This window comes from Triticum aestivum, chromosome 1A, assembly GCF_018294505.1.
Source record: "Triticum aestivum cultivar Chinese Spring chromosome 1A, IWGSC CS RefSeq v2.1, whole genome shotgun sequence".
NCBI classification, from domain to species: Eukaryota; Viridiplantae; Streptophyta; class Magnoliopsida; order Poales; family Poaceae; genus Triticum; species Triticum aestivum.
Genome location: NC_057794.1, coordinates 356,058,854 through 356,081,638, shown reverse-complemented (window position 1 = coordinate 356,081,638; position 22,785 = coordinate 356,058,854). Strand labels below are relative to the sequence as shown.

Genomic DNA, 22,785 nt, shown 5'->3' with positions numbered 1-22,785 from the left:
GTTGGTATTTGTGAGGATGTGCCTGTTGTAGTTGCAAACGTTACTATTTTAACGGACTTTGTTATTCTTGATATTCCCGAGGACGATAGTATGTATATTATTCTTGGAAGACCCTTTTTGAATACCGCAGGGGCTGTTATTGATTGCACTAAAGGCAATGTCACTTTTCATGTTAATGGTAATGAGCATACGGTACACTTTCCGAGGAAACAACCTCAAGTTCATAGTATCAACTCCATTGGAAAAATTCCATCGATTATATTTGGAGGTTTTGAATTTCCTCTTCCTACTATCAAGAAGAAATATGATATTCTTATTATTGGGGATGTGCATATCCCCGTTGAGGTAACATAGTGTTATTCGAAATTTCTCCGGTTCCATGTTATTCGGAATGAGTTCGTTAACAAGACTTGATCAACCTTGTTAGTGGATTCCTTTTGATGATCATGAGATGGATGAAACTAGAAGGCACAACTCTCTGTACCCTCCTTTTACTTTCTGTTATTTATATTAAATAAAATAAAAATAGTATTTTTTTGTCTGTTATCTGATTATCCGTGCAATATAAAAATACCCCGAAAATAAAAGTTCTCCAAATGCCCTGAAATTTAAATATGATTTTTATTGGAATATTTTAGAATATTTGGCACTGAGAACACAGCGGGGGAGTCAACCACCTGCCCACGAGGGTGGAGGGCGCGCCCTACCCCCTGGGCGCGCCCCCTGCCTCGTGGGCCCACGGTGGACCTCCTCCCTTATTCCTGCACCCACACACTTCTTCTTCCTCCCACAAACATGAATAACCAGCTCAAACCCGAGTCCAAGCTCGTTTTGCTGCCATTTTCGATCTCCTTGCTCAAAGCACCTCTCACAAAACTGCTTGGGGAGATTGTTCCTTGGTATGTGACTCCTCCATTGGTCCAATTAGTTTTTGTTCTAGTGCTTTATTCATTGCAAATTTTTGCTGCTTAGGTGACCCTGTTCTTTAGCTTGCATGTCACATTTATATGGTCAAAAGTAGTTTTGATGCATGATATAGGCCCTAGGCACTTGTAGGAGTAGTTGCTATCAATATTATTGAGTTTGGTTTACTTTTATTTTGAAGTTACTAAAAATTTCAGAATTTTTCAGAAAATGATGAAGAGACTTTTGAGGGGCTCATCGAGCCGAAGCTCGAAGGAAAAGGTACCAAAGCCTAAGTATAATCTGCCTCGCACCATGGAGGTTTGGTCGTGTGAATGGCCTTCCGACGATTTCTTGAGAGCAGCCGGGTTTATGAAAATTTTCATGAATTGGCTAAGAATGCAGGCCTCACCGCTTTCCTCCACGACCAACGCGATCAGTATCTCTTACTCACAAATATTTTTGTGCAAAACTTTCATTTCCATTCTAGGAGCTCACCACCTATGGTGGAGTTTCATTTATATGATGAGCATAAGGAGATGTCACTTTATGATTTTTGTCGGGTTTGTTTAGTCCCTTTTGAGGGCAAGACGAAGGAACCACACCGCGAGGATGTGGATGGGTTTATTGATACTATCACTGTAGGGGAAACAAGGAAGGTTTCCGATGCATGAATCACTAGCATAATTTTCCTGTTTTAAGCTATTTTGCATTATTTGCTAGTCGTTGTTTAATTGGTCGAGGAAATTGTGGAAACCTTAGTGTCCCTAATATTATTATTTTGCTCCACGGTTTATACGGTGATAACTCTGTTAGTATGGGCGGCATTATTGCTAAACGGTTAAGTCTGAACCGTACCAAGGGCCCCATCTTTGGAGGCATCTATGCTTCACGCCTAGCTGCACATTTTAACATACCTATTAGGCATTATGAGAAGGAAGAAAAGGTGCTGCATCGTGTTTATTTAGATTATAAAAGTATGGTGGCACATGATTTTATTGTTAAGAATAGGGAAGGAGAGCTTAAATACAAATTGTTCTTTGATAAACATCATCCTGAGACTATTACCCTGCCTGCTCCTTCTTTGTTTGATTTATCTTCAGGCCAGTACCTTGTTCCGTTAGAGGCTATTCACGCCTACCGGAACCCTGCACCAGCCATGGAGCCAGAGCTGGAACCACAAGTTGATCCTTCACGACAGTCTAATTACCAGTGGGATCCGGAGATGATTGCCAGCCAGTGGCAATCGGAGTCTTCTTCTTCATCGCAGTACGACCCCAACTAATATTATGAATATCCGCCATGCCAGCCGTGGCCACAGACCAACTTAGGCCAAAAGCCTAAGCTTGGGGGAGTACGTATTTCTCACCGACATTACATCTATGTTCACACACTCATTGCTAGATGTCGGTGCTCATACTTTTTCATTGTATCATCCATGCTAGTTTAATTTCCTTTTTATGCTTTCTTCTTGTGTGTTTGATAAACCTTAAGAAAAACCAAAAAAATTAGTTGTAGCTTTTAATTAGTTTACTTTCCATGCTTGTAGTAGTAATTAAAAGGAAAACCCCAAAAGATTTCATGTTCTTCTTTTTACTTGTTGGGAGCTCTCCCGTGTAAATAGTTTCTTTTCTTTTCTTTTCTTTGGGGGTCGATAGGAGAAGACCATAATTAAATTGTTGAAGTGGCTCTTGTATGCATACTTGTTGACCTAACAAAAGAGCCCATATTGCCTTGTCTTCTCCTATTTATTGAATGCTTGCAGATTCCAGCTTAGTCCAATGCACGTGCACTATTATTATTATTCACATCGTTCGGTCATGCAAGTGAAAGGCAATTATGACGATATGTGATGGACTGACTGAGATGAGAAAAGTTGGTATGAACTCGACCTCTTTTGTTTTTGTAAATATGATTAGCTCATCGTTCTTGATTCAGCCTATTATGAATAAACATGTTTGCAATGACAACTAGAGATCATAGTTTCTTGTGCCATGCTTGATTAGCTATGAGTTATAATGGTTTACCTTGCGTGCCAACATGCTATTAAAATGGTTATGATGTGGTATGATAGGGTGGTATCCTCCTCTGAATGATTTAAGTGACTTGACTTGGCGCATGTTCACGCATGTAGTTGAAACAAAATCAACATAGCCTTCGCGATATTTATGTTCATGGTGGATTATATCTTGTTGATTAATTTTAATGCATGTTCATGACTGTTATCGCTCTCTAGCTGGTCGCTTCCTAGTCTTTTGCTAGCCTTCACCTGTACTAAGCGGGAATACTGCGTGTGCATCCAATCCCTTAAACCCCAAAGTTATTCCACATGAGTCCACTATACCTACCTATATACGGTATCCACCTGCCATTCCAAGTAAATTTGTATGTGCCAAACTCTAAACCTTCAAATAAATATCATGTTTTGTATGCTCGAATAGCTCATGTATCAACTAGGGCTGTCCGTATCTTCCATGTTAGGCGGGTTATTCTCAAGAGGAGTGGACTCCGCTCCTCACTCACAAGATAAATGGCTGGTCACCGGGATGCCCAGTCCCATGCTTTATGCAAACTAAATCAAAATAATTGCAAACAAAACTCCCCCTGGGACTCTTGTTAGTTGGAGGCACTCGTTTTTTCGAGCAAGCCATGGATTGATGCTTGTTGGTGGAAGGGGGAGTATAAACTTCACCATTCTGTTTGGGAACCGCCTATAATGTGTGTAGCATGGGAGATATTGCCATCTCTTGGTTGTTATATTGACAATGAAAGTATACCGCTCAAAATATTATTCATCTCTATTTCAAAACTAAGCTCTGGCACCTCTATAAATCCCTGCTTCCCTCAGCGAAGGGCCTATCTATTTACTTTTATGTTGAGTCATCGCCCTCTTATTAAAAAGCACCAGTTGGAGAGCACCGTTGTCATTTGCATTCATTATTGTTAGTTTACATTGAGTATGACTTGACTGGATCTCTTTTACCATGAATTACAATGTCTAGTCAGTCCTTGGTCTTTAAAGGTGCCGTGCATTTATGTTTTGCGGTCTCAGAAAGGGCTAGCGAGATACCATCTTGTTATATCATATTATGATTGTTTTGAGAAAGTGTTGTCATCCGAGATTTATTATTATTGCTCACTAGTTGATTATGCTATTGATATGAGTAAACTTGAGACCTAAGCATTATTGCGAATGTGGTTAGTTATAATCTTTGCTGAAAACTTGAATGTTGGCTTTACATATTTGCAACAACAAGAGCAAACAGAGTTTGTAAAAGTTTTTCTTTATCACTTTCAGTTTATCAACTGAATTGCTTGAGGACAAGAAAAGGCTTAAGCCTGGGGGAGTTGATACGTCTCCGTCGTATCTACTTTTCCAAACACTTTTGCCCTTGTTTTGGACTCTAACTTGCATGATTTGAATGGAACTAACCCGGACTGACGCTATTTTCAGCAGAATTACCATGGTGTTATCGTTCTCGGAATGACCTGAAACTTCATGGAGCAACTTTTTGGAAAATATAAAAAATACCTGCAAAAGATGAAGGCCAGGGGGCCCACCACCTGTCCACGAGGGTGGGGGCGCGCCTGCCCCCCTAGGGGCGCCCCCTACCTCGTGGGCCCCCTGGAGCTCCTCTGGCTCCAACTCCAACCATATATATTGTGTCTAGGGGAGAGAAAAATCAGAGAGAAGATTTCATCGTGTTTTACAATACGGAGCCGCCACCAAGCCCTAAAACCTCTCGGGAGGGCTGATCTGGAGTCCGTTCGGGGCTCCGAAGAGGGGAATCCATCGCCATCGTCATCATCAACCATCCTCCATCACCAATTTCATGATGCTCACCGTCGTGCGTGAGTAATTCCATCGTAGGCTTGCTGGACGGTGATGGGTTCGATGGGATCTATCATGTAATCGAGTTAGTTTTGTTAGGGTTTGATCCCTAGTATCCACTATGTTCTGAGATTGATGTTGCTATGACTTTGCTATGCTTAATGCTTGTCACTAGGGCCCGAGTGCCATGATTTCAGATCTGAACCTATTATGTTTTCGTCAATATATGAGAGTTCTTGATCCTATCTTGCAAGTGTATAGTCACCTATTATGTGTTATGACCCGTTAACCCCGAAGTGACAATAATCGGGGTACTTACCGGTGATGACCGTAGTTTGAGGAGTTCATGTATTCACTATGTGTTAATGCTTTGTTCCGTACTCTATTAAAAGGATGCATTAATATCCCTTAGTTTCCGTAAGGACCCCGCTGCCACGGGAGGGTAGGACAAAAGATGTCATGCAAGTTCTTTTCCATAAGCACGTATGAGTATATTCGGAATACATGCCTACATTACATTGATGAACTGGAGCTAGTTCTGTGTCACCCTAGGTTATGACTGTTACATGATGAACCGCATCCGGCATAATTCTCCATCACTGATCCATTACCTACGAGCTTTCCGTATATTGTTCTTCGCCTATTTACTTTTCCGTTGATATTGCCATCATCACTACAAAATACCAAAAACACTACTTTTACTATTGTTACCTTTTTCTACCGTTACCACTACTATCATATTACTTTGCTACTAAACACTTTGCTGCAGATACTAAGTTTCCAGGTGTGGTTGAATTGACAACTCAGCTGCTAATACTTGAGAATATTCTTTGGCTCCCCTTGTGTCGAATCAATAAATTTGGGTTGAATACTCTACCCTCGAAAACGGTGGCGATCCCCTATACTTGTGGGTTATCATCCACCAGTGAAGAGTCCCGGTGACCATGGCAGGCTGCCGCGCCTTCACCCCTGAGTTGCGTAGCGTCGCTTGGCTGGGCAAGTTCAAGCCGGATCTGCCTCCTCGCTATGACGGCACCCTCGACCCTGCGGAGTTCCTACAGCTCTACGAGCTGAGCATCGAGGCGGCCAACGGCGACGAGAAAGTCATGGTGAACTGGTTCCCCATGGCTCTCAAGGATGGTGCCCGCTCCTGGCTCCTGAACCTGCCTCCAGGCTCGATCTCCTCCTGGAACGAGATGCACGACCATTTCGTTGCCAACTTCCAGGGCACTCACGACCGCCCACCGGCTGTGGGTGACCTACGCTGCATCAAGCAACAACCAGGAGAGACCCTCCAGAAGTACATCAAGCTCTTCAATAACGTTCGCCTCAAGATCCTCAAGGTGACTGGTGAGGCCATAATCTCCGCGTTCTCCGATGGTGTCAGCGACGTCAAGATGAAGGAGGAGCTCGCCATCCACAAGGAGTTGTGCACGTCTCTGGAGCTGTTCAACCTGGCGACCAAGTGCGCAAGAGCTAAGGAGGGGCGCCTCTCCCTCCTCGAGCTCCCGGCTGCGGACCCGGAGGAGAAGAAATCCAAGGCCAAAGACATGAAGCGCAAGGGAGCAGCTGAGGGAGTCCTAGATTAGGGGGTCTCCGGACAGGCGGACTATATCCTTTGGCCGGACTGTTGGACTATGAAGATACAAGATTGAAGACTTCGTTCCGTGTATGGATGGGACTCTACTTGGCGTGGAAGTCAAGCTAGGCAATACGGATATGTATATCTCCTCCTTTGTAACCGACCTTGTGTAACCCTAGCCCCTTCCGGTGTCTATATAAACTGGAGAGTTTTAGTTCGTAGGATAACATACAATCATACCTTAGGCTAGCTTCTAGGGTTTAGCCTCTCTGATCTCGTGGTAGATCAACTCTTGTACTACTCATATTATCAAGAACAATCAAGCAGGATGTAGGGTATTACCTCCATCAAGAGGGCCCGAACCTGGGTAAACATCGTGTCCCCTACCTCCTGTTACCATCCGCCTTAGACGCACAGTTCGGGACCCCCTACCTGAGATCCGCCGGTTTTGACACCGACATTGGTGCTTTCATTGAGAGTTCCACTGTGTTGTCACCATAAGGCTTGATGGTACCTTCGATCATCACTAGCGATGCGGTCCAGGGTGAGGTTTTCCTCCCCGGACAGATCTTCGTATTCGGCGGCTTCACACTGCGGGCCAATTCGCTTGGCCATCTAGAGTAGATCGAGAGCTACGCCCCTGGCCATCAGGTCAGATTTCAAAACTTGAACTACACGGCCGACATCCACGGAGACTTGATCTTCGACGGATTCGAGCCCATGCCGGACGCGCTGCACAATCGCGACAAGCATGATGTAACTCTGTCGTCGCACAATGTTCGGGAGATCACATCCGCAACTACTCCGACCTTTAATCCGGAGCAAGTCGTGCCATCCGAGAGCGGGGGGATGGACCCCGCCATGGAGGCCGCACTCTCAGTGGCGATAGAGCCGGATAATAACTTCACCCCTTATGAGAGCCGTGTCACCGAACCACTGGATTCATCTCCGACCACGGGCTCCGAGCCGCTCACATGAGTGCCCGTCGAATCCGACTGGGCATCGATCATGGAGTTCACCTCCATGGATATCTTTCAGCACTCATGTTTCGGAGATGTACTAAATTCATTAAGGTCTCTCTCCCTGTCAGGAGAACCTTGGCCGAACTATGTCCGGCTAGAATGGGATGCGAACGACGAAGAAATTCGCTGCCCACCCACCACCCACTTAATAGCCACTGTCGACGACTTAACCGACATGCTCGACTTCGACTCCAAAGACTTCGACGGTATGGACGACGAAGCCGGAGACAAACAGGAACTACCGCCCTCAAGGCGCTGGACCGCCACTTCATCATATGATATATACATGGTGGACACCCCCAAAGAAGGCAATGGCGACGAGACAGCGGAGGATGACCCCTCCAGGAAGCAACCCAAGCGCCGACATTAGCGGCGCCGCTCTAAGTCCTGCCACAGCAAGAGCAGTGATACCGGCGCAGGAGATAATAACACTCCGGATAGTGCCGAAGACAACAACAATCCCCTCCAGCATGATGTAGAGCCGGAGGACGAACAAGCTAGCCCTCCAAAGCGGGCAGCTGATGGAGAACCGGAGGAGGACAATTACATGCCTCTCTCCGAAGACGAGGCGAGCCTCGGCGATGACGAGTTTATCGTGCCTGAGGACCCCGTCGAGCAAGAGCGCTTCAAGAGCTGGCTTATGGCCACGACAAATAGCCTGAAGAAAAAGCAGCAACAGCTTCAAGCTGATCAAGACTTGCTAGCAAATAGGTGGACCGAAGTCCTTGCGGCCGAGGAGCATGAACTCGAGCGCCCGTCCAAGAGTTACCCAAAACGTAGGTTGCTACCTCACCTCGAGGAGGAAGCATTGAAACCTCATTCACTAGTGTACAATGCGGCTGACCGGCCATTACGCGGCCGAGCCAGAGAGGCGTTTCAACCTAAAGTTCAGACCGCACCCCGTCGCCACTCAGTCAAAAATACTAAGGCCCAGGGCAACATAGAGGACCTGCGAGACATCTTGGACAGTAAGGCAAAAATCGCAAGGTCAATATACGGGACACGGGCATGCGCGCCAACACGAGATGATGATCGTCGCGTCGGATACACCAAGAGTATATCCGGCCGGGCCGAATACAGCAGACAAGACTCATACGAACTGCGTCGGGATATAGCCCGACACAAAGGTTCCGCACACCCCCTATGCTTCACTGATGAAGTTATGAATCATGAATTCCCGGAGGGTTTCAAACCCGTAAACATCGAATCATACGATGGCACAACAGATCCAGCTGTATGGATTGAGGATTTCCTCCTTCACATCCACATGGCTCGCAGTGATGATCTACATGCCATCAAGTATCTCCCACTAAAACTCAAAGGACCAGCTCGGCATTGGCTGAATAGCTTGCCAGCAGATTCCGTCGGCAGTTGGGAGGATCTGGAAGACGCATTTCTTGACAACTTCCAGGGCACTTATGTGCGGCCACCGGATGCTGACGACTTGAGCCACATAACCCAGCAGCCAGGGGAATCGGCCAGACAATTCTGCACACAATTCCTGACTAAGAAAAATCAAATTGTAGAATGTCCAGATGCAGAGGAAGACAACGGCGGTCCTCCTGGGCAGGCCACGCGGTATTGGACGGCGAGCACGAGGTTGACGTAGGCGGGGCCGCAGGGGGAGGGGGCGCTTGGGCGGGAGGACGTCGAGGGCGCGGGCGCGGGCAGAGGGGGGACGGCGAGGGAGGCGGCGCTCGGCTCGAGGAGGCGCGGGGGCGACGACGGAGACGGAGGCGCGGGGGCGGCGGCGGCGTGAGTCGGGGCAGCGGGGGGAATTAGCTAGGGGGGCGAGGGAGAGGGACGAAGGGGATCTGGCGAGAGGGAGGGAATTAGCTAGGGGGGAATCTTACTAATGGCGCACCCGCGGTCGGTGCGCCATTAGTAATCTTTTTTTTACATAGCAATGGCGCACCAGGCAGAAGTGCGCCATTAGTAATCTTTTTTTTACATAGCAATGGCGCACCAGGCAGAGGTGCGCCATTAGTAATCTTTTTTTTATATATAGCAATGGCGCACCAGCCAGAGGTGCGCCATAAGTAATTTTTTTTGTTGCATGTAATAATTTTTTAGAAAATGAATATGAATATGAACAGTAATATTTTTTTATAAAAACAGTAATATTGTTGTTTAACAACAATTGTAGTCTACACTTTTTTTATATTATTTCTTAAAAAATGAAGAGGGGAGAGGAGGCGGAGCTCACCAAGGAGCGGGGGAGGGTGCGGGGGGTGCTCGTCGGCGGTGGTGGAGCGGGGGAGGGTGCGGGGGGTGCTCGTCGGCGGTGGTGGAGCGGGGGACGGTGCGGGGGGTGCTCGTCGGTGGTGGTGGAGCGGGGGAGGGTGCGGGGGGTGCTCGTCGGTGGTGGTGGAGCGGGGGAGGGTGCGGGGGGTCGTCGGCAGCGGTGGTGGAGCGGGAGAGGGCGCGGTGGGTCGTCGGCGGTGGTGGAGTTAGCGGGGGAGGGTGCGGGTGGGATCGAGATCGAGATGGAGGGGGAATCGAGATCGAGATCGAGGGGGATCGAGATCGAGTGTCCTCATGAATATTCAATATTTTATCATATTGAATATGAAAAAATATCATCAAATTTGAAAAAATATTCATGAATTCAAAAAGTGCCCACGAAATTTAAAAATATTCATGATATCAAAAAGTGCCCATGAAATACAACCGAGAAATGAAGACTACGATTTAAATACAGTCGATCTTAGCTAGCTATCTGTTCATAATCTTCTTGCCCTTCTTTTTCGCAAATGGAGTTCTTCTGTGGAACAGACGTCCTTTAGGTAGGGTGGTCCTGCTTCTTCTTGTGGTGTATGCTGCTACTTCATCGTCGTCATCATGTTCGATCTTCGGGTCGTCGTACTTGTCGAAGTCTTGCTCATTGGCTACTCCATCCATTCCGATGATCTTCCTTTTGCCTCTCCTCACGACAACACGACTGGGATTTGACGGGTCGGTAATGAAGAAGCATTGGTCCACTTGGGAAGCCAGTACCCATGGCTCATTTTTCGCGGTGATGTTTGCGCCCGCGGTCTTGGATTTGGCTTCGGGTATAACCATGGTGGTGAAATACCGGTCTTCTTTTAGGATGCTCTTGGCCCATCTGACACGAAAGATCGGGACCTTCTCTCCAGCGTAGCTCAACTCCCAGATCTCCTCGATCCTTCCGTAGTATCTATCCTTGTCGTTACCGGTGTAGGATTCCATCGTTACCCTGGTGTTCTGATAACCATCGCTCTTCATGTCCTTGTCCTCAGTGTAGAATGTGTAGCCGTTGATATCGTATGCCTCATAGGTCATCAGGTTGTGCTCGGCGCCCTGTGACAAGGCGAATATGAGTTTTTCTTCTGCGGAAGAATCCTCATGTAAAGGGTATGACAGAAGCTTCTGCTTGAACCAACGCGTGAAACATGAGTTGTGCTCTTTGATTATATCTTTGTCCATCCTCTGTTGGCCTCGGTCATTGTACGTCTTCTCAATAAAGGTTTTGTGCTCTACCACCCAAGGATCGACCACGTCTATGTGTTGTAGCGTGACTAGGTTTGATCTTTCAAAGTCGGCGAGTCGACCCTCGAAGTCGGCATGCATTTCGTGGCGACCCTCACGGTGACCCCATCCAGCGAGCTTGCCGAGGTGCCAGTTGACGGGCAGACCAACGGGGTTCTCGATGCCTAGATAATTCGTGCAGTAGGAGATGCACTCTTCGGTCAGAAAGCCCCTGGCTATACTTCCCTCTGGACGTGACATGTTGCGAACGTATCCTTTGATGACACCATTCATCCTTTTGAACGGCATCATGCTGTGCAGGAATGTCGGCCCGAGTTGGATGATATCCTCCACGATATGGACCAGCAGATGCACCATAACGTCGAAGAATGCGGGCGGGAAGTACATCTCAAGCTCACATAGTATCACCACGATCTCTTCCTGTAGCCTTCTGAGTTGCCTCACGCCAACCGACTTCCGAGAGATGATGTCGAAAAAGTTGCATAGGCCAAATAGCGTTTCACGGACGTGCGCGTCCATGATCCCACGGATTGCAACTGGAAGTATCTGCGTCATCAGCACGTGACAGTCGTGAGACTTCATCCCGCTGAACTTCTGCTTTGCTGGGTCTAGGTATCTGCTTATCTTCCCCACGTAACCGTAAGGAAGTTTTACTCCTACGAGGCAGGTGAAAAACTGCTCGATCTCCTCCTGACTTAGAGTGAAGCACGCGGGAGGGTAGTCATTTCCGGTCTTCTTGGCCTTTTTGCCTTTGCGACGACTTTCTGTGTCCTGCTTGGCCTCATCATCATCATCATCATCATCATCATTAGCGTGAAGCTCCTGCCTGATGCCCATTGATTTCAAGTCTGCCCTTGCTTTCGGCCCATCTTTGGTCCTCTCTGGCATGTTGAGTAGGGTACCAAGCAGACTCTTGCACACGTTCTTTGTGATATGCATGGCATCAAGGCTGTGAGGCACACGGTGGATCTTCCAGTACGGCAAGTCCCAGAAAACAGACCTCTTTTTCCATACCTTCAGTAGCGGCTCTGGCGCCTTTCGCTTCTTTCCTGGCTCTGGCGCCTTTTGCTTCTTTCCCGGCAGTGGGCAATCTTTCCAATTTTTCAACAGCCCGTCTATTTCCTCGCCGCTCCTCGTACGCGGGCGTCTTCGGAGTTCGGTTTCACCATCGAACAGATCCTTGCATTTCCTCCACGGGTCATCGTCGCGAAGCCACCTTCGATGTCCCATGAACACGGTTTTTGAAAACCCAGGATCTCAATCTAGCTGGCGATACGTTGTGTCATCCATGCACCTGACGCATTCAAAAAATCCGTGGACCACCTGCCCCGCGAGATATTCGTAACCGAGATAGTCGTGCACCGTCGTGAGCAGTGCGGCTCTCATAGGAAAATATTCTTTCTCTGCGGCGTCCTACGTATTGGCTGGCATTTTCCACAGCGTGTCTAGCTCCTCTTTCAGCAGCCCCAGATACAGATTGATGTCGTTCCCTGGTTGTTTCAGCCCTTCAATTAGCACACTCATGTGAATGTACTTCCTCTTCATGCACAACTAGGGGGGAAGGTTGTACATCCACACAAATACAGGCCAGGTGCTATGTGTGCTTCTCTGGCTGCCAAACGGATTGACTCCATCGGTGCTCGCGCCCAGCACGATGTTCCTTGGATCCTTCCCAAATTCTGGGTGTTCGAAGTTCAACGCTTGCCACTGGCTCCCATCCTTAGGGTGACTCAGCATCTTGTCTTTTTTATTTATCTCCGGATCATTTGCGTCATCTTCTCGCTTCTTCTCCTCCCTATCCGCGTGCCAACGCAGGAGCTTTGCTACCTTAGGGTCCGTGAAATATCGCTGCAGACGAGGAGTGATCGGAAAGTACCACACCACTTTTCGAGGAGCTTTCTTCCTCTTCTTGTATCGAGTGACGCCGCACACCGGACATATGGTAGACTCCGCGTGCTTGCCCCGATAAATGATGCAATTGTTCATGCACACATGGTATTTCACGTGCGGTAAATCCAGAGGACACACGACTTTCTTCGCCTCCTCAAAACTAGTCGGGCACTTGTTCCCCTTGGGAAGACGTTCGTGCCAGAATGACATGTTCTCGTCGAAGCATGCGTCGGTCATTTTATGTTTTACCTTCATCTCCAAAGCCATGAGCGTTACTTTCAGGCGGGTATCCTTGGGTCTGCATCTTTCATACAATGGAGTAACCGCCTCTATCTCCAGTTGATCCAGGTTTGCTTTCTCTCGGGCGGCAGCTCTTGCGTTATCCGTCTGCTTGAGAAGCATCTCTTGAATATGAGGGTCCTGCACCCAGCCCATCGATGGTCCATCGTCGTCTGCTCCTCCGGCATCTAGATCTTCATGATCATGCCCTTCGTCTGCTCCGGCATCTTCCTCATCATCATGTCCGGCATCTTCTACATGATGACTGTGTACAGCATCACCGTCGTGATCATGTCCTGGAGATTCTTCGTCTTCTTGCCCGCCCGAGCCGCGGTGGTTGTCTTGCTGCCCTTCCTCATTTCTTGCCCGGCCCCCATGGACGACTCCATAGTCATCTTCATCACCTTGCCACCGATAGCCATCCATGAAACCACGCAAGAGCAGGTGGTCCCGCACCTGCCCGGAATCCGGGTCCGCAATAAGGCTCTTCAGCTTGCATCTTCGACACGAACATCTTATCTCCGTCTCGTTCTTTTGAAGCATCTCGGCCTTCGCGGAGCTCAAAAACCTATTCACGATGCCTTCGGTCATCGTGCGGACCATGGTCGCCTGTGGGGTAGAGCAAAATGATATTTTAGAACCAAGAAAAAATTTGGCATGACTTTTCCTAAAAATAGGACCAGAAAGAATGCATAGTGCCAAAATTCTCGCCGAAACGGAAATGAATCAACATTCCGGCAAAATATTGGCAACTATCGCATTTCAAATACCGATACCTGCAAACACAAACATATATGCAACACCACAAACATATGCAACACCACAAACATACATAGATCTAGCTAGGCCACAAAAAGTGCATGTGCACGTTGTTGGAGCGAGCTAGGGAGAAAAAAAAGTAGATCTACAACATGAAGATAGCTTTCCCCTTACTTACCTATCAAAAAAGGTAATTTTAACACTTAATTTTGATGAATCTATGGTGCAAATGAGGTGAGGAGGAGGAGGCAGCCAACAAGCTTAGAGAAGGAGGTGGGGGGAATGAAGTGGGGAAAGTGAGTGTGTAGGTGTGGCTGTCCAAAAATATCTAGCTGGTCCCAGGTTACTAATAGCGCACCACAGAGACATGCGCCATTAGTAACCCAACATACTAATGGCGCACCACACAGACATGCGCCATTAGTAAATTTGCAAAAAAAGTAAAAAAAATTATACTAATGGCGCACCGTGGCACAGTGCGCCATTACTAGTTTAAACTAGTAATGGCGCACTATGCAACGGTGCGCCATTAGTAGTTTTGTAAAAAAGTAAAAAAAAATACAGTAGTGGCGCACTCTATGGCTGGTGCGCCATTAGTAGTTCTAACTACTAATGCCGCACTCTGCCCAGATGCGCCATTAGTATGTTTGAAAAAAAAACATTTTGTTACTAGTGACGTACCGTGTGCCTGGTGCACCATTAGTGTCTTCCACACTAATGGCGCACCAACAGATGGTGCGCCATTAGTATATAGTAATGGCGCACCAACAGATGGTGCGCCATTAGTATATAGTAATGGCGCACCACATGTCTGGTGCGCCATTAGTGTCAATTCCATCTATAGCCCTTTTCCTAGTAGTGTGCACCATATCGAGAACTGCGGGGGGCGGGCATGATTCTACGCGGCTCCACTAGCGACATCATTTTCTCATCCTGTAGAGAGTTGTGCACATGTATAGAACCATTGGAGGTTGAGCTCTCAACTTGCATGGAGGGCATCAACCTCGCCCTGCAATGGATGGAGTTGCCGATAGAAGTAGAGACGGACTGTCTTGTCGCTCTTAAGATGATTAATGACCTGGATAGGGACCGGTCTCGCTATACCATGTTGGTTGATCAAATTCAAAGACTTTTGAGGAAGGGAGGATGTTCAAGCTATCTCATGTTCGTAGGGAACATAATGGTGCAAGTCATTATCTGGACTCCTTTGGACGGGCATAAGGTCGCACTATGGTGTGGTTGGGTTCAGGACCAGGAGACATCCCTAATATTTGTAAGCATGACTTATGTCCTGATTGATGAAATAAAATTTCCTTTCATCCAAAAAAACACCATATCCGCATCCAGACGCTACAATCACGGTGGTTAAGTTGCAACTTAGTAAACAAATAAATAGTAATTACTGTATTTTAGAACATACAATATTTTTTTTGTTAATGATAGGAAATCCACTCGCTTGATTGGTGGCATGGGGAAACCACTTTATGTTCTTCCTTTCCTCTTCTTTTTTCTTTCTGTGGCAGTCCCAGATAACTATTTCTGAGAGTGCCAACTCTCGTCGGGATTTGGCCTTCCATCGCTCTCTTTCTCCTGCAGAATTGGAACAGTGGCACAGGGCCGGGCGGACAAAACCCGGGGCCCTGTGCCAAACTAAAGGGATTTGGCCTTCCATCGCTCTCTTTCTCCTGCAGAATTGGAACAGTGGCACAGGGCCGGGCGGACAAAACCCGGGGCCCTGTGCCAAACTAAAAAATGGGGCCCTGTCTCACTAAAAAATGACCTAACGAGCAATTATAATGTATATATTAATATATATATCAAGCAGAATTTTTTCATAATATATATAATATAATAGGAAATATGCCCGTGCGTTACAACGGGATAAAAATAACATCTCAGCATTCCCCACATCCGAACACACACTCTTTCATGTCCTCTATGTGAACACAACGCCCGATCTATATTGTCGCTTATCCTCCTTCCTGTCATCGTCGACGGTGGTAGTTCAACCTTGTGTCAGTGGAACAATGTGGGCGGCGGCCGTCAATAATGAGAGGAGATAGTTGGCAGTAGTGCTCGGCCGCGTCGGGGTGTCGTTGGTTAGCGCCTCGCCTATAGTCACCTCCTCCATCAACCGATCTGTTGTCAGTGTTGCAAATATAATTTGCAAGTAAGTTTGCTACAAAAATTATAGACCTAGGCATGACTCTAAAATAGTCATATACATTGTTTCTGACCTAGTCAGAGTTGTGGTTGCATCCTCATTTTGTTGCTACACGGTGATCTTCGAGGCACGGTTGCTTCGACCACTCCTACGACGATGTAACCGGATGAATTACTAATTATAGGGCATAAATTTTGTTTGATTGTCATAATTAGCTCATAACCAGGCATGAATGTCCCTTCATTATCAGGGTTTATTCTCTTCAACTATTTTTTCGCTCATGTGCCCATAATTTTTATTAATTAGAGCAAAATCAACATATTCTCTTTTATTAGCATGTGCCCACATTTTTTTTCAATTATAGGCTATAGCCAACTAGCATATTGTATTTTATTGACACGTGCAAGTTACTCCGGCAATAATTTGTGGAGTACCTCGTTCTGCACATGATTCTCGGGACAACTTCCTTATTCTCACACAACCTTCTTATTTTCAGATAACTTAGGGACATATAAAAACTGGTGTGATTTAGTATAAAATTCCAAGGTGGGACTATTCCATAATTGCAAGCTAGCTGAGTTGGCTTTGTCCGTCGACACAATAGGGAAGGGCATAGTTCAATCCCCTCGCGCCCTTGATTTTTTGCTACTTGTCATTGTGACAGAAAAAGAAATGTGTGGTAAGCCCAATTGGGGATAAACAAAAAAATGGGGAACTACGTATGGAATGGACGAAACAAAATCTATATGTATATTTTTGCTTTTGGGGGGGCAGCTGCGTGGGCACTACTATATGACGCTAGTTGCGTTAAATAGCGTGTGGAACGCACAACCGATCATGTCTGGGCCAGTTACTGGCAGACACCGAAATAATCATTGTTTGCAAGGCATGGTAATAATCTAGAAAAAAGGACGGGTTGAACGATTGAGCACATGACCTTAAAGACTCGAGCACGTTCTGCTAGCCATGGCAACAAACACCTACTGCTAACCAATGGCCAGCATGAATATTTAGGAACATACTGCAACGTCAAATTTATAAAAAAATATTTTTTAAATATGAATTGCCGAATATTCTTGGAAAAATGAACATTTTTTTAAAATTATGAATAATGATTTTAATATTCCATCAATTTTGAAAAAAAACATTAACATAATTTGATAACGCATCATTTTCTGAAGACATTAACCTTTTACGAAAATAAAAAAATTGAATTAGTGACCGACTTCTGAAAATGGAACATGTTTTGAGCATTCAGAACAATTTCATAAAATGTGTTTTAAACCGGACATTATTTTGGATTTGTGAACAATTTACTAACATATGATTATTTTCCGAATTTGGAATTTTTTCTTAAATGAGTTTTTTTTAAATCCAAACAATTTTGGAAAACACAAATAATTTTTGGATTTTTTTAATATGTCCTGAATTTCGAAAAAAAATCGGAACGAGAAAAAAAATATTTTTTCCAAACATTTATAAAAACGAGAACACAATATTTTAATTCTGAACATTTTTTGTAAATTTGAAAAAAATCTGAACTTTGTTTGAAAAGTTTTAATTACGAAATAAGGTAAACAAATTAATTTGGAAGGAAAAGTGAAACGGGCCGGCACAATTTTGGGCGGCCTGTGCGAAACTCCGACTATCTGCCGCATTGGGCGTCAAATAGAGTTTTTGCAGCTTCATCAGCAGGCAAATAAGTAGGCAAGCTTGGCTGGGCCACAGCGTGTCCGGCCCAAGTACGAAAATCTTGAGTTGTTAAATAAAAAAACAGACGAACGTACAAAAATTTAATACCATCTCGACCAGAAAAATAAATTTCGACGGTGAACGGATGAAAAAATTAGAAAAACACACCTTGCTTTATTAGTAGGTATAGATGTCTTACATAGCAATTGGCAGTATCTTTTAGATAACGTAGCGAATTAGCGATGTCCTCGTCGCCATTTTTTTTCTCTGAGTGCTACCTCGTCGCCTGACCCTCTCATAGCGATCGGGAGGAGTCCCGGCGCTCCGTCCGCTCGATGGGCCTAGTCGCTCGCCGCTCGGCCCAGTTGCGCTTGACTGTTACTACACCTATATAAAAAATATGGGCCCCCAGAATTTTGGGCCCTATGCGGGCCGCACCTTTGGCACCACTGTGGGGCTGGCCCTGCAGTGGCATCAAATTCGATGGTCTCACACTAAAAAATAATAATCAAAGTTGATGGTCTGGCCTTGTTCCTCCTCAGGTGTTTTTTTGGTGAACTCGCTTTACTTCAATCTCATTATGGGTTCTATTACTCCGAAGTGCAAGGGTGTTTGGAGGGCTTTTGTTCTGATTAAAATCAAGATCTTTTTTTGGCAAGCTATTCGGGGAAAGCTCCCTGCTGCTACGTGTTCGGATCAAATTAGGAAACATAATGCTTGGCCTGTGGCTACATGTTCTCTTTGTTTTTGGCAAGAACATTCTGACCATATTTTATTTTCTTGTGATTTTGCGGTCCTGTTGTGGAGCTGTACTCAGTTGGGGGTTAACTGGTCCCCATTATTACCTCTCGTCAGTTCTTGGTCTGGTTGGTGCGGCGTGTTTTATGGTTTTGCTTTGATGTTGTCAACTGGGCTCTCTGGACGACCCTTCGAAACCAGCTGACATTACTTTTAAATCTCTTACTCTTTTGCAGCTGTGTTAGCCTCTGGTTAAGAACTGTGATGTGGACGCCATGAATATGCTTATCTCACGCGTCAGGGCTACAACGATCTCTCCAACTCCATCGGTGCAACATACTGCTTAGCGACCGTCAGGGCGTCTTTAGCTAGCTTCTAATTTTGGTACCTGGCCTGCATGCCAATACTGAACTCAAACTTGGTCTGTTGTGGTGTGTTGCCTGGCGATTAATATTATGGGCGTGACGATGTTGTGAACCATTTGTGGCTTTATTTACAAAGTCACGCAATAGACTTTTCTCTTACAAAAGTGTTTATCCTTGATTTGATGACACCCAAATTATTCTTTTAAACGATTTATCTCTTCAGCCGCATAACAAAAGAAATTAAGGCCTTTTTTGCAAAGGAATATTTGGTATGGATATAAATCCCAAGAATATATTTCCACAAAGATACTTTTGAACATTGTAACATAATAGCGGCAAATAAGGGCGTTTTGGCTCCCAAGCTCATAATGAGCCGGGGAGTAAATAGTAAATTTGTCAAAAAAATGTTAGAAGATAAAAGAAAAATCCAAATAATTTTGTTGTGAAAGATTCTTGAGTTTCTGATGTCCGTGCAAAAATTCAGCACATTTAAACATTTGACAAGCTCTCAGCAAAATAACAAATTTGGGGTCGACATCACGCACTCATGCATCTATCAACAATTTTTTTGTAATTTTTTGAATTTTGCTAGTATTTTTTTTCGAATTTACTGGGTGTATATGAGCTCAGGAACCGAATTGGATATTCGCAAATAACTCTGATATGCTACTTTTTTATGTACTCTGACATGCTCCTTGATTCTGTACGGTTACAATATCCAGTTTTTAAATAAGAAGGGGTGTCACCACCTCCATTGCCGACCACGAACTCCCACTCGTAATATTGCTAAAAGTAGTAAAGATTACATGAACTTCCATCCCAGCAAGAGGAGAATTGGGAACAACGAAAGAACAATTAGAAATATACATACGAAAATAAGATAGTGCTCACATTTGGTTCAGTGTGCTTATGTTCCCTACAATAAAATTGGGACAAACATGCCAACACAGCAAAAAAATTCTTCTGGACAGATGTTGTACCAAGCGCCTGTCAACTACATATATTAAGTGACAATCAGCATCAAGGCAGGGAAGAAATTGAAAACAAGACTCATGTTACTTGCATCGAATTAGGATAGAGAACATGACAATTATCACCTGTGGACCGGCTGGGATAAAAATACATAAAGGACCCATCAACACCCAACCATTTACTGCATTTATTTGACATTATTTAGCATAAAATAAATTGGAACAAGATAGTCCAACGTACAAGGAAGTACTATAGAGGGGCATTGATGTGTCTAGCCCATTCCTTGCGCATCCGATAACAGCAGGTGGATTCCATGGAAACACAGAGAAGGATTGGCCCAATGGAAAGGAGAGGGAAAGTGGCACTCCAGCTCTGAAAAGAAAAAGTCTCCTTTCTAGAATTCCTCTATAGTCGCCGTCGTTGTTCGCTCACCAAAGGAGGGCTCAGCGTGGACTCGCCGTTTCCATTCACGCGTCTGGCACGCCCATCCCCATGGTTGTGGTCTGCTACATCTTACCACACCATCAAGGCTCGTCTCAGCCAAAGTTGGTCTAGCCCTCTGCAATGCCACTGCCCTAGCGCACGCCAGACGTGTCCTACTACCAGCTTCAGGGCCGCCGCACTGGCCACGTCCTCCAAGAGGAGGAGCACAAGTCCGGCTCCAAGGCCTCGTGGCCATAGCCACCAGCCAAGGCTCCGCCACCGTAAAACACTGGTGTCACGAGGAGAAGCAATGGTAGCACCGGAGGACGAGGTTACGTCGACGCGATTGTCGACTTCTTGTGGTTTGTGTTCAAGTGGGCCAATGGCGCCTATGCCGCCGCCATCTAATGAGTTGCTGATCGTAAACAACCATTCTAAAATGTTGAAAGTGCAGAAAGCGTCCAACTAAGTCACTGATGTTAGTTGAATTTAGTATGTCATGAAAAATTGAGATCACTAAATATTGTTGTTATGACTGGATCTTATGACTGAAAAGGAATTGCAGTTACTACTTGTACATGTGTGGAAAGAGATGTAATGGAAAATGTTTTGTTTGCTTGAATGTTATGACCAAATGAGTGTTCCAGTACGCTTTGTGCAAATGCAGAATTGGACAGAAGTACATATGCAGAATTGTTAATTGAACTGAATGTCAATTGTTGCTCCTAACTGAACTGAACTAAATGGCATCAAAAACTAAACTTGAACTAAAATAGATAACAACTATTGCTGGCACCCAGAACTGAACCTGAACTGAACTAAATGGCCACTATTGCCCATAATTGAACTAATGGAACCCAGAACGGAACTAAATGGTAACTATTGCCCATAACTGAACTGAATGCCGAAATTGTCCAGATTTGTAAATGACTGATAGACTGATAAGAAACTTGCCTACCTTATTATATACAGTCGTACTCGGTGCCGAGCAATTAATTTTTGTGTTTAGAAAATATCAAGAGACCTGAGCAAAGCATAGTTCGATCTTAAATATGATCCCTGATTCCCTGAACAAGAGTAAACAATTTTGTATGCGATATCATATATTTCTAAAAGCATACTAATCTTGCACAAACTTAGACAGGTACCAAAAATGTCAATACTATCATATTAACTCACCGGTGTTATTAATCCCAAAATTCTGGGCGTGTACTTGTCCGAAAGTCACCTAAGAGATTATTACAGGGGTAATGAAATCTTGTGTCCTACAAAAGAAGTAAGGAAATATCACTCGTCATATATGATAATATATAAATAATATTAGAGAGTAATTAGGCACCGAAAAGCTAAAACTGGAATGACTAACCATGATTCGATTGATGCCAGAGTAATTTGGACTATGGAAGTGATCTGTACTCTGCCAGCCTGAAGTACAAACACAACGCACTATACATAGATTGAGAGAACCAGACCACTTACATCAAAATGCTACGCACAGGTTGAAAGACAGAATAACTTACAAGGTCTGCCTTTCAGAAAAAAGAAACAAATCATGAAACACATATCCGCCCAGCTCCCAAAGCATTATAGGCATTTAACATTCATGGCATGAAGGAAAATTGGGTACCTGAGTTCCTCAGATTTGGAATACGACGTGTGGATGGAGTTAGGTGAAGTACACCTAGGCACCCAGGCCATATCCATCCAAGCAGGTTCTTCACAGATGTATGCAACTGGCTGTGTTCTACGGTCGCTGGATTTTGCGAACTTCCTGGCCATCTTATCTAGAGGAGCTCGTCCGGGATTCAAGTCCATACCACGTCACGCCAAGTGGAAGATGCCGGTCGCCACCGCCGGATCAGCCGGGTGGAGTCGTGAGGGGATGCGGTCCGGCAACTGTCCTTCGACGCCAACAGTCGCACCACCAGGGCGAGGAGGCACTTACGCAGGCAGATGGATGGTGCCACGACCTCCAGCTGACCTTGAATGATGCAGGGGAGTAGTTGAGGCGGCCTAGATCTGAAGGCGGCCTGTGGGAGGTCGCGGCGCCAGTGGAGAGCTTGGGGCGGCAGCGGCGCAAGGGAGCCAGGCGGCAAGCTGAGAGAAGGATCGGTGAAGGTGTTGCTGGCTGGCAAGGCGTTCGTGGGGTGGCACCATGACCTCGGGCATCCAAGGAGGAGGTCGTGCGAGGGGCACTCTTTAGGGAGAGGGAGGGAAGAGGACGAGACGTGCGCGTGGGTTTGACCGATCAATTTTTCTTTTTGGTAAGGGCCGATCAATTTTTGGGATGACATCGAGAAATAAGAGATCGAGTAACTCTCGGGCGCTCTCAGTGATTTGGATTCTTGGCCGTTGGATCGGGTGGCTTCATGCGATTTGGACCGTCCGATCTCGCCCCGGATTGATCTCAGCCCCTGGATCAAACCGATGACACTATTGCAATGAATAGTTACCTCTCGTTCCTGCCACCGCGTGTAAATTTGTTGCCCCGCTGAGGGCATTTTCGTCATTTCGCCTACAGGTGTATAAAAGTTGACCACTTGCGTGGAGATGACCTAGCCGCTCCCCACCCTGCACTCGTGCCCCCTCCCTCGTCCTCCCGTGTCCCAGCCACCGCTCGCCCCGCCCTCTCCCCTCCCTCTCCCTCCCTCAGT

The 22,785-nt window shown here is 45.8% G+C and overlaps 1 long non-coding RNA gene across 1 annotated transcript; it reads right to left on the bottom strand.

The window, feature by feature from the left end:
* Positions 1-19,573: 19,573 nt before the first annotated feature.
* LOC123050718 (uncharacterized) lies at positions 19,574-22,383 on the bottom strand. The gene is made up of 2 exons (XR_006423825.1): positions 21,498-22,383; positions 19,574-21,396 (listed from the first exon to the last, which is right to left on the bottom strand). It is a non-coding gene; the product is annotated as an uncharacterized lncRNA (long non-coding RNA).
* Between the last annotated feature and the right edge of the window lie 402 nt (positions 22,384-22,785).